The sequence below is a fragment of the Andrographis paniculata genome, unplaced genomic scaffold (genome assembly GCF_009805555.1).
Source record: "Andrographis paniculata isolate CXL003 unplaced genomic scaffold, ASM980555v1 Contig71END, whole genome shotgun sequence".
Taxonomy (NCBI): Eukaryota; Viridiplantae; Streptophyta; class Magnoliopsida; order Lamiales; family Acanthaceae; genus Andrographis; species Andrographis paniculata.
The window spans coordinates 6,430,380-6,444,059 of NW_026137608.1; the positions used below are offsets into that span (position 1 = coordinate 6,430,380).

Here is a 13,680-nt window from a genome sequence, read left to right on the forward strand (position 1 = left end):
AATCTTAACTGTCTCACCAGTTAGATCTAAAAAATCTGAGTATTAAAGTGTTTGTGTTTAGTTTTAAGTGTTATATATAAAAATAAATAAAAAAATAATTCAGTAATACTTCCTCCGTCTCTTAACAATCTATCTATTTTTCTATTTTGGTCCGTCCCGTAACAAAGTATTTATTTCTTTTTTTTTTAGTAATTGTATTATCTGCCTAACATTACAAATACCCTTCCAATTTACAATATATTACTTAAATGTCATTACCTTTATGTAATACAATAGTTAATTTAGTCTTTTTATCTTTATTTATACTTTATCATAATATAAAACTAATATTTTTAAAACTTCGTGAGAGAGTTTACTTTTTAATGATAGAAATAATGATATTTAAGTGAGAGAGTTTTAAATAAAATAAATTTTAAATATAAAATATTAAATATGATATATATATTTTTAATGAATATACTTCCTCCGTGCAGTGCAAGGTTGCCGTTTACTTTTTGCATGTAGATTTTTAATATTAGTATTATAATGAGTTGTAGTGAAAAAAAATGAAAATGCGCCTATTAGTATTGTGTAATATAAAAGTAATGACATTTGTGTAATATAGCATAAGTTGGAAGGATATATATTATGTTAGGTAGATAGTACAATTACTAAATTAGGAAATGATAACCTTATTTTGGGACGGACAAAATGAAAAATGACAACCTTTCAATGAGACGGTCGGAGTACTATAATTTACAGTATAATTAATACTATAAAAGTAAATTAAAAAAAATGTAATTACAATATATTTTTAGACACGATTAGCGTTATGCTTGAGAAATAAATTTAAGTTAACACAATTTATAACTTCAGGAATGTATATTGGTGCCCAATATTTAAGAAAATGACAATTATAATGACGTTAATTATATTTAAATAAAGAGAAATATTTTCATTACTTTTTATTAAAGGATATAAAAAATAATTATTTCGCTAAAGTAAATATAATTATATATACTTCAAATCAGAAGTTTGAATTTTATATATAAAATATTGATTATTTACTATTAAATTTCTAATTAGTGAAAATTATGACATGTGCTCTCTTAATTTTGTGTTACATTTGTAAATATTAATATAAATACTATATAAAAAATAGTATATTTGTAATCGAAATTTCGTCTCTAAAATTCACATAGCTAACGCAACCAATCTTTAATAGTCACTAATATCATTGCTAACAAAAAAAAATAGATTTAATGGCGAAAAATTTGTTTTCTTAAAATGAAATGATGTACGCACAACCGGTTCATGCGAACGATACCTTTAGGATTTTTCATCAGATGGGTGTTGTGTATAGCTGTCAGCCTAATTCTTATATTATTATTTATATATAAATCATAATTATTTATATGCTTATAATATAATACTCTCCATTTTATATTTATGTAAATTAAAAAATATTTATAATATTAAATAATTATTAAAAAACAAAAATAGATAAATTGTTACCAAATCAAATCACTCCAACAATCCAATTCACGCGCCGCCGTCACCCACCTTGCCCTCCGCCGTCTTTCTTCTTCCTTTTTCTTTCTTTCTTCCTTACTTTCTCCCCCTCTTCTCTTTTTTCTTTCCTTTTCTTCTAAGTTGCGCCGCCGCCGCCGCCCGCTGGAGTATCCGGTGCGGCTTTTTTTAATTTCCCTCTCTTTCTTCATTTCCCTCTGATTGTGCTTCCGTTTACTAGGAAATCGAGTATGTTTTAACATTTTCCTCATCTATTTTTTCATTTTTTTTGCTTCTCCTACCGGTGGTCTCCGGTCGCCGGCGCTTCCGTTTCAGACCTCTTTGCCCAAGTTTTTCCAGTAGCTAGGGTGCACAGAAAATCGCACAAACAAACAAACAAACATGGCCAAGTTTATTCTCTAACACCAGTTTTGCTTGTAGGTTTTGTAAGTCGTTAGTCGAAAATTTTGAGATATACAGGATCGTGCGTTTCCTTATATTCCACTTCCACAAGGATATACAGCGGTCCGATTTTGAGATCACTGCGCAAGCGAATCAACAGAAGAGCTAGATTGGCAGCAAAACCTGTTCTAGACAAAACAGTTTTCCAAAAATGTGTATCTCAGCTGCTGCCTAGGTTCACCCCGGAGGATCTCCACAATGTGATAATCGAACAGGACGATCCATTGGTGTGCTTCAATTGGGCGTCTCAGCAGCACAGATTCAGGCACACCGTGTTCACCTATCACGTCACGATCCAAAAGCTCGGTGCGGCCAAAATGTACAAGGAAATGGACGATATCGTCAATCAGGTTCTAGCTATCCCTAACCTGGGCTCTGAGCCTCTTTTCAATACCATGATATATTACTTCATTGAGGATAGGAAGCTTGTTAGGGCTGTGAATATATACAAGCATATGCGTGCTTCCCGGAATTTAGATTGCCGGCCGTCGATTCGTACCTATAACATATTGTTTGCAGCATTTCTGAGCCGCAGGACGAACAACTATATTAACCGAATGTATATTGAGACAATAAGGTGCCTGTTCAAGCAAATGGTTGATGATGGAGTCGAGCCCGATATTTTTTGTTTGAGTGCTATGATAAAAGGGTATGTGATGTCACTTCGTATGAACGATGTCCTTAGAATTTTTCATCAGATGGAATTGTAAATAGCTGAATAGTCACTTAAGAAAGCAAACTATCTCATCGTTTGCGTTCATTAAATTTTTGTTGTTAGAGCAAGGAGTGCTTAGAGAAAGTTGCGGAAACCATCAAATTTCTATCGGCACGCGGAGACTCTTACATCCTATTACTCACAGGTGGGATTCGTAGTCATCACTTCAATTGTGCTTTACTCTTGTTTCTACATATCGACATTGGATTATACCTTCCTTGAATATGCGGCCTCTTTTTGTGTTTCTTCAAACCATTTTCTTCATTACTTTGTTGTTCCTCGTACACATAAGATTAGACTTTGCGACATAGATGAACTTAAACTAGATTGACGATAGTTTATATCCTATAAAGTGGCATTTTCAACAGGCATGAAATCAATTATTGTTCTTCTATGCTCCAAGTTTAGATAAGGGGTTTTCAGGTATTAGAAGGGAAATAATGGAGCTTAGCCCTCAGTTTTCAATTAATCTAAATTCATCCGATTCTAATTCCATGGATGTGGAAGACTCTATACTCTGTTATGATCACAAGGGATACAATAGTAGCTGTGAGCTCTTGAAATCACGCCCTCAGTCAGTGTAAATCACAAGGATTTTTGGAATACCTTAAGTTCTACTATTGTGACTGCCATGAGAGTGGATGGACTTTTTTGGTATTTGGTGTCTGGCTTGCTGCATTGTTCTATCTATTAGGCAATACGGCAGGCAGCCGATTATTTCTGTATTTCTTTGGAGAAGCTTTCCAGTCTGTTGAAGCTCTCTCCCTCCAACTGTTGCTGGAGTCACTCTGCTTGGTGCTTCTGATGTATTTGCTAGTTTTGCGGCTTTTGTAGGGACTGGAGCCGGGGAGGTTGGGCTCAACAGTGTGCTCGGAGGAGCAGTCTTTGTTACTTGCATCGTTGTTGGGGCTGTTTCACTTTGTGTTGCGCAACAGGACGTCCAGATTGATAACAAGTGTTTTGTAAGGGATATTTTGTTTTTCATCTTTACACTTACGGCCCTTTCATTAATCTTGTTTGTTGGTAAAGTGACTGTGTGGGCTGCTATTGCTTTTGTATCGATTTATGTAGTATATGCCTTTGTCGTTGCTGCTAATGAACTGTTGAGGACCCATACCCAAAGGCTGAAATTGGATGCGTTTACTCCATTGCTTCCAGTTGTAGGAAGTCTGTTTTCCATGGGAAATCAAGAGGATGAGTCCATGTTTAGCTCATTGCTTGAGGTTGAAACCGAGAGTAATGCGCAGTCACATGCTTCGTTGCTGCAGTGGATGTGCGCTACTAATGTGGCAATATGACGGAGACAAGAATCTGTGGAGATGGAATGAGGAAGATACGGAAGCACATCGGCCATTGTTTTCATTTTTGAAGCTATGTTCTCTAATGCACTTGCCATTAACAGTTCCAAGGCGACTCACTGTTCCTGGTCTAAGGTATATGCTGTTGGCTGTGCCTTATGTGCACCAATTCTTCTTGCATTTCTATGGAAAACAATCTTGACAATGGACATCTTGAGCAAGATTGTTTTATTTCAATTTTTGCTCCCAAAGATTTCAAATACGTTTCTAAATATGATGTTGAATTGGCAACATTTGTGTGAGTGAAATTGGATTCATATTCTTGGAGTAATCGTGACTGATTCAATAGAACTTTGAATTTGTGTTTTTGCTTGAATTTGAGTTGCATAGATCTTTCATCTTTAGGGGATTGACTATTCACACATACGAGGAAACAAGAAGCTTTGTAGGCAATGTGATTATTTCCGGTCTTAATTTTGAGGAAAAGATTGATTGCAATTGCCAATTGGTGAGACCAAGATTTTATGGCTTGCTATATTTTATTATCCTTCTGCAGAGAATATTTCGCTTAATTTTAATTACAGTATATATGTATAAGTTTTGATGGATTTATGTTAGATATTTGATGCACCATAATATGTGTTCATGGTCTGTAATTATAGAAACATACATTTGTGGTATGTTATTCTGCGAGGATTGATCATAAATAACTATTTTTTTTTACTCTAATCACGCAGGTGTGGATACATCACGGCTAAGGATTTTCTTGAATTAGTTGAGGAACATATCCTAAAGGGTGAAATCGTTGAGAAGCTTTGGAGGTTTAGCAATTCTCTCTGAATATATATGTTCTCTTCTCCTCCCCTTCTTATCTTACAAATTATATGCATTATTAATTAAATCAGGGGCCAAATGGGTACTACTATTGGCAAATCAAGTGTGGCCTTATTTGATAGCCACAACCCACCAAGTGGACTTGATACAGTTAAAGTTAAATAAAAAAAAGATGCCACCTGGATTGTGGTTATTATATTGAGCATCACTTCAGCTGCTACTATTGCTTATGGCATCTACCGAAGAAGAAGGTGAAGTTTCCTTAATCTCTTTGCCATGCTTACAATTTATAATAAAGAAAGAGCTATAGTAGTACTACTAATAGTTCAAGTGAGTAGTCATGAGTCTTAACTGTTGGTGAAGTTGGTTAATTTCCGTTACTCTTCAAATGTTTGCTGTTGTTTAGCCTCTTGACGTTGATAATGCAGATGCATGCATAAGAAGGATAATATGATATGTTTGTTAGGGAACTTCTAGAAATATCGTTTCATGCCACTTTGTTTGTTATTTTCATGCAAAGACCAATGTTTTAGTGGTTTATTTCAAACGGCCTATTTATGATGAAAGTTATACTTGATGTTTGAATTCATGAAAACATATATTTTGAAACATTAGTCCGCTGGTAGTGAACTTTTGAAGAAACACATATTGCATACCTATTATGAAAGTAGTATATAGGGATTTGTGAATAATGTGTTGCTCTGTAAAATATTGTTTAAATTATGTACGAAGGAAGTGAAATTCTATGTTCTCTAAGTGCCAATTGATTTAAGCTATTATTCACAATCAGGTGTTGCAATTTTAATATTTCAACTTGCTTTGTTAAGTTTCGTCGAAAGGTTTGTTTAAAATTTATTTTATTCTTCGTGGTTCTTTTATTTAGAGATTACTGCCATATACCTAACAATGTGGAATTTTAATTAAATTTACGAAATTTCTGCATGATAGATATTGTTTTGTAAATTTGTTAGACCAATTCATGGTTAATTATCACTAATATATGTCCAGAGATCTTTTTTGATTTAGAATGGAATAAGGTTGATTTTAGACTTGCCCATTCGGTTTCGAACCTTCGGTTTGCCGATTTTTGAACCGACGGTTACGGTTCAAATCGAAATCCGGCACAAACCGAACCGAAATCGTCATCCCACGGTTCGGTTTCGGTTTGTGAATTTTCCAAATCGTAACGGTTTGAACCCGCGGTTTATATTATTTTTTTTTAAAAAAATCTCTCACCACTCACAGGGAGGCTAGGCAAAGAAGAAGAAAAAAAAGAGGAAAGAGGGAGGAGGGAACAGGAAGACCGAAAAGAAAAGAAAAGGAAAACCTGTTGGCGCGGCTGCCGTCTGCTGTCGATGATGATATAGTATGTGTAAATGTATTATTGATTAGGAATTTAGGGTAAATTGTGTATATTAATAATAATGATATTATAATTATGATTAATTTTTTATATATATATTATTAAACTTTTCTAAATATAAAAATAATATTAATCTTAATAAATATCAATAGTTATTAATAATATTAAAAAAATAATACTATTATATATATTTAAATTTTGTAATTTTTTATCATATCAATATTTTTACATTTATTTTTATGTTCTTTTTTTATTTAAAATTTAATTTAATTATTTACTATATTTATTATTTTAATTATTTTTATAATGTAATAATTTAATTATTTATTTATATATATGATTTTTACATAATAAATAAATAATAAATATATCTGAATAAAATTGATATCAAACTTAATAAATTTTAAATTAAATTCAAATTTAGAAAAATAGAAAATAAAAAAGGAAAATATTAAAAATGAATATATATAAACCGGCGGTTCGAACTGTAATCGACGGTTTTTAAATTGAAACCGGCGGTTTATAAATCGTAATCGAAACCGTCAAACCGTAACCAAAACCGTTATTTGGAAGGTTCGGTTTCGATTTGATATTTTGACAAACCGTAACTGGCGGTTTGAACCGTTTTGGCGAGTTTAGTTGATTTCTCTTCCACTTCAACCCCTCGTATAAATGATATGATCTCATGACATTCATTACAGTTACTAACTACTGAATCATGTTTGTTTAATCTTGTATGGGTGCAGATACCGATAGAAAATTTGAAGTCCGAAGTACATCATATGCCATCAATTCTATTTTATTCCTTTTATGGATGTAATTGTAAGTATTTTAACTTTTTTTTTTGTGAAATTTTTATTTTCTACCCCCATTTGAGATATATAATATAAGATTATGTTCCTAAGCAAGAAAGTAGATTGAATGAAGTTTATATAATAATGAGATTCTTAAAACTTTAGTGGATTAAGCTATTGCAATGTGCTAATATGGTGTCTATCGTATTCTAATCATTCACCATTTGCAACTTGGAAATCTACATGTAGGCATCAAATATGCTTCGGTTTTGTAATTTCCATCATGTTAAATGAAGAAGATAGCATTTATTTTCGATTGATAAATTTATGTTTTACTAGGTGCACTACATTTTTATAAAGTTGAAATATATAGTTAATTGCATCAAAGGTCGATTCTTTCACTTCATGTGGTGTAATTTTTTCAAATTTCTGCACCTTAAAATGTCAATTTATCATGCCACGGTTTTTGCTTGATCCTATATATCCATTAGTTTATAGAAAGTTAGAAACATAGTCAAGTTATTGTGCATAGTTTAGTAAGAAATTGTAAAATAACTATAATTATGTGTGCAAATTAGTCAAGGATGAAATTTCGTGATTGATGTCATGAGTAATTTACTTATAGAATTATTTATTGAATTTTCTTGTAAGGAATTGCTTACGAGTTATTACTAACAGAATACTCACGTGTGTCCTAGTTTGAGTACTATTAAATAGTGAATTTGTTGAGTGTTTACGTAGAATGAATGAAAAATTTATAAAGGACACACATATCTTATGTATAAGGTAATACCTATCTTAATTTGTATATGTTATTATAATAATTATTATATACAGTTGAGCCCATATTTACAGAGCGGTTGACAGTTTTTGATCATTGATTTGAACATAAAAGCCACAAGAACAGTTGCCATTTGTACTACAAGTAGCAACATTCTAGTTGAATATGAGCACTACCTATATAGGCTTGCAATATAATTACAATTTTAAAATTCCAGTATTCATGTGTATGTATATGTGTGAATATTAATTTGTTGTCCACTAATTGTTGAACATATTTTCGTAAGGCAGAGGGGTCAAATTTTATTTATAACGATCAAAATAGTTGTAATGTTGTGCTTAATAATTTTCTAACGGGCATTTGTTTCTTTCCCATGAATTATGCTATGTTGGCACATTAAAGATGATATGAATAGATTGTTTGTGAGTTGGTATTAAATAGTCTTAGTTTAAAGAATTTGATAAACTGTATTTTGTAATAATAATGCTTTGGAAATTTCATAATAACAGTTATATAAAAGACCAGTGTAATCATGATTTTTATTTTTTTACTTAATCTCTTACTTCCAGTAGGTATATGTGGAAGCATTGGGAAATGGCTTCTCTAGTGCAGCACCATTGCAATTCGATACAAATGGATTGTTGGAAAAGACTTCAACATATCAACGGATATAAAGGAAAAGGCTTCAGCATATCGGTGGATTCAAATTTTAAGGTATGTTGCTTCCATAATTTGAGAAAGTTGACATCATATTTAGTAAAAAAAGTGTGGCAATTTCAGGCTGATATTACTCATTCCGACACGCAAAAAATCAGTGCATTTTTTGCTAGGGAAAGAGTAATATTTTTTTGGTTTCTCTCGGGTTGTTTTAAAATTCAAGCCCGAAAGGACCGGCCTGATTTTGGATTGGGCTTGAAAACCCAAAACAAGGCATGGCCCGGTTTCAAATTATACCGGGCCAGGCCAGCCCACATTTTAATATTAAGTTTTAATTAAGTTTTGTATTTTTTTTATTAGAAAATAAGTTATATTAGTCTAAATTGATATAATTAGGAAAAAAATATGTTATTTGATAATTAAAAATTTTTAAAAAAATTAATGCATGCAAGTCCCGGGACGTAAATATGATTCTATTACTATATGCAAGATGCTATAATAAATGCAAAACATAAATGTAAAAGAAAAAGAACGAAATACTCCCTATTATGTATTCGGTCGTCCGATCACCCGGCCACTCCGTCTCGTATGCATCTAAAAAGATTTAAAATAAATATTAGTATATATATGCATAGGAAACAATAAAATAATATTAAAATCACTTACCTTGGATTTGAAATCGAGATCGAAGAATCTTTCCGCTTCCTCGAATCTCCCCATAAGCTTTACCTACAAACTAAAAACACTAAAAAAATAAGTTAGTATAAAATATAGAAACAAAATTAATGCATGCATGTCCCGGGACTTAAAAATAAATTAAATGCATAAATGTAAAAAGAAGGGGACGAATTACTCCCTATGATGTATTCGGTCGTCCAATCATCCGGCCACTCCCTCTCGTATGTATCTAAAAAGATTTAAAATAGATATTAGTATATATATGCATAGGAAACAACAAAATAATATTAAAATCACTTACCTTGGATTTGAAATCGAGATCGAACGATCTTGGCGCTTCCTCGAATCTCCCCATAAGCTTTACCTACAAACTAAAAACACTAAAAAAATAAGTTAGTATAAAATATAGAAACAAAATTAATGCATGCATGTCCCGGGACTTAAAAATAAATCTATTTTTATATGCATAATGGTAAAATAAATTAAATGCATAAATGTAAAAATAAGGGGACGAATTACTCCCTATGATGTATTCGGTCATCCGATCATCCGGCCACTCCCTCTCGTATGCATCTAAAAAGATTTAAAATAGATATTAGTATATATTCATAGGAAACAACATAATAATATTAAAATCACTTACCTTGGATTTGAAATCGAGATTGAAAGATCTTTCCGCTTTCTCGAATCTCCCCATAAGCTTTACCTACAAACTAAAAACACTAAAAAAAAGTTAGTATAAAATATAGAAACAAAATTAAAGCATGCCTGTCCCGTGACTTAAAAATAAATTAAATGCATAAATGTAAAAAGAAGGGGACAAATTACTCCCTATGATGTATTCGGTCGTCCGATCATCCAGCCACTCTCTCTCGTATACATCTAAAAGGATTTAAAATAGATATTAGTATATATATGCATAGGAAACAACAAAATAATATAAAAATCACTTACCTTGGATTTGAAATCGAAATCGAAAGATCTTTGCGCTTTCTCTAATCTCCCCATAAGCTTTACCTACAAACTAAGAACACTAAAAAAATAAGTTAGTATAAAATATAGAAACAAAATTAATGCATGCATGTCCCGGGACTTAAAAATAAATCTATTTCTATATGCATAATGCTAAAATAAATTAAATGCATAAATGTAAAAAGAAGGGGACGAATTACTCCCTATGGTGTATTCGGTCGTCCGATCATCCGGCTAGTCCCTCTCGTATGCATCTAAAAAGATTTAAAATAGATATTAGTATATATATATGCATAGGAAACAAAAAAATAATATTAAAATCATTTACCTTGGATTTGAAATCGAGATCGAAGTTTCCTTGCGCTTCCTTGAATCTCCGCATAAGCTTTACCTACAAACTAAAAACACTAAAAAAATAAGTTAGTATAAAATAAAGAAACAAAATTAATGCATGCATGTCCCGGGACTTAAAAATACATCTATTTCTATATGCATAATGGTAAAATAAATTAAATGCATAAATGTAAAACGAAGGGGACGAATTACTCCCTATGATGTATTCGGTCATCCGATCATCCGGCCACTCCCTCTCGTATGCATCTAAAAAGATTTAAAATAGATATTAGTATATATATGCATAGGAAACAATAAAATAATATTAAAATCACTTACCTTGGATTTGAAATCAAGATCGAAGGATCTTTGTGCTTCCTCTAATCTCCCCATAAGCTTTACCTACAAACTAAGAACACTAAAAGAATAAGTTAGTAAAAAATATAAAAACAAAATTAATGCATGCATGTCCCAGGACTTATAAATAAATCTATTTCTATATGCATAATGCTAAAATAAATTAAATGCATAAATGTAAAAAGAAGGGGACGAATTACTCCCTATGATGTATTCGGTCGTCCGATCATCAGGCCACTCCCTCCCGTATGCATCTAAAAAGATTTAAAAAGATATTAGTATATATATACATAAGAAACAACAAAATTACATTAAAATCACATACCTTGATTTGAAATCGAGATCGAAAGATCTTTGCGCTTCCTCTAATCTCCCCACAAGCTTTACCTACAAACTAAAAACACTAAAAAAAATAAGTTAGTATAAAATATAGAAAAAAAATTAATGCATGCATGTCCCGGGACTTAAAAAAAAATCTATTTCTATATGCATAATGCAAAAATAAATTAAATGCATAAATGTAAAAAGAAGGGGACGAATAACTCCCTATGATGTATCCGGTCGTCCGATCATCCGGCCACTCCCTCTCGTATCCATCTAAAAATATTTAAAATAGATATTAGTATATATATGTATAGGAAACCATAAAATAATATTAAAATCACTTACCTTGGATTTGAAATCGAGATCGAATGATCTTTGCGGATCCCTCGTCTCCAGATAAGCTTTTCCTACAAATTAAAAACACTTAAAAATAAGTTAGTATAAAATATAGAAACAAAATTAATGCATGCATGTCCCGGGACTGACGTTAAAATAAATCTATTTCTATATGCATAAATGTAAGTGGAAAGGGACGAATTACTCCCTACGGTCGTCCGATCATTCGGCCACTCCCTCGTCTCCACATAAGCTTTACCTACAAATTAAAAACCCTTAAAAATAGTTAGTAATAAAATATAGAAATAAAATTAATACATGCATGTCCCGGAGGACGTAACAATAAATCTATTTCTATATGCATAATGCTAAATTAATGCATAAATGTAAGAAAAGGGACGAATACTCTCTACGGTCGTCCGATCATCCGGCCACTCCCTCGTCTCACTAAGCTTTACCTACAAATTAAAAACACTTAAAAAAGTTAGTATAAAATAGAAACAAAATTAATGCATGCATGTCCCGGGACTGACGTAAAAAAATCTATTTCTATATGCATAATGCTAAAATAAATTAAATGCATAAATGTAAAAAGAAGGGGACGAATAACTCCCTATGATGTATCCGGTCGTCCGATCATCCGGCCACTCCCTCTCGTATGCATCTAAAAATATTTAAAATAGATATTAGTATATATATGTATAGGAAACCAAAAATAATATTAAAATCACTTACCTTGGATTTGAAATGAAATCGAATGATCTTTGCGGATCCCCTCGTCTCCCGATAAGCTTTTCCTACAAATTAAAAACACTTAAAAATAAGTTAGTATAAAATATAGAAACAAAATTAATGCATGCATGTCCCGGGACTGACGTAAAAATAAATCTATTTCTATATGCATAATGCTAAATTAAATTAAATGCATAAATGTAAGAGGAAAGGGACGAAATACTCCCTATGATGTATCCGGTCGTCCGATCATCCAGCCACTCCCTCTCGTATGCATCTAAAATTTAAAATAATATTAGTATATATATGTATAGGAAACCATAAATAATATTAAAATCACTTACCTTGGATTTGAAATTGAAATCGAATGATCTTGCGGATCCCTCGTCTCCCATAAGCTTTTCCTACAAATTAAAAACACTTAAAAATAAGTTAGTATAAAATATAGAAACAAAATTAATGTATGCATGTCCGGGACTGACGTAAAAATAAATCTATTTCTATATGCATAATGCTAATTAAATTAAATGCATAAATGTAAGAGGAAAGGGAAAATACTCCCTATGATGTATCCGGTCGTCCGATCATCCAGCCACTCCTCTCGTATGCATCTAAAAATTATTAAAATAAAATAGATATTAGTATATATATGTATAGGAAACCATAAAATAATATTAAAATCACTTACCTTGGATTTGAAATTGAAATCGAATGATCTTTGCGGATCCCCTCGTCTCCGATAAGCTTTTCCTACAAATTAAAAACACTTAAAAATAAGTTAGTATAAATATAGAAACAAAATAATGTATGCATGTCCCGGGACTGACGTAAAAATAAATCTATTTCTACATGCATAATGCTAAATTAAATTAAATGCATAAATGTAAAAAGAAAGGGACGAATAACTCCCTATGATGTATCCGGTCGTCCGATCATCCAGCACACTCCTCTCGTATGCATCTAAAAATATTTAAAATAGATATTAGTATTAATGTATAGGAAACCATAAAATAATATTAAAATCACTTACCATGGATTTGAAATCGAAATCGAATGATCTTGCGGATCCCCTCGTCTCCCGATAAGCTTTTCCTACAAATTAAAAACACTTAAAAATAAGTTAGTATAAAATATAGAAACAAAAATTATGCATGTCCCGGACTGACGTAAAAATAAATCTATTTCTACATGCATAATGCTAAATTAAATTAAATGCATAAATGTAAAAAGAAAGGGACGAAATACTCTCTACGGTCGTCCGATCATCCGGCCACTCCCTCGTCTCCACATAAGCTTTACCTACAAATTAAAAATACTTAAAAATAAGTTAGTATGAAATATAGAAACAAAATTAATGCATGCATGTCCCGGGACTGACGTAAAAATAAATCTATTCCTATATGCATAATGCTAAATTAAATTAAATGCATAAATGTAAAAGAAAGGGACGAAATACTCCTACGGTCGTCCGATCATCCGGCCACTCCCTCGTCTCCACATAAGCTTTACCTACAAATTAAAAACACTTAAAAATAAGTTAGTATAAAATATAGAAA

General features: G+C 31.8%; 2 protein-coding genes across 2 annotated transcripts in view; both read left to right on the top strand.

Annotated features, from left to right (window-relative positions):
• The first annotated feature begins 2,795 nt into the window (after positions 1-2,795).
• Positions 2,796-13,680, top strand: part of LOC127264765 (uncharacterized) — a 71,810-nt gene continuing 60,925 nt past the window's right edge. The window contains exons 1-2 of the mRNA XM_051294279.1: positions 2,796-2,810; positions 3,500-3,627. The gene's annotated coding sequence lies outside the window, so the exon portion shown is untranslated. The remainder of the gene's footprint in view (positions 2,811-3,499; positions 3,628-13,680) is intronic.
• LOC127264764 (pentatricopeptide repeat-containing protein At2g27800, mitochondrial-like) overlaps positions 8,305-13,680 on the top strand; it is a 62,826-nt gene continuing 57,450 nt past the window's right edge. Inside the window, exon 1 of the mRNA XM_051294278.1 lies at positions 8,305-8,449. The gene's annotated coding sequence lies outside the window, so the exon portion shown is untranslated. The remainder of the gene's footprint in view (positions 8,450-13,680) is intronic.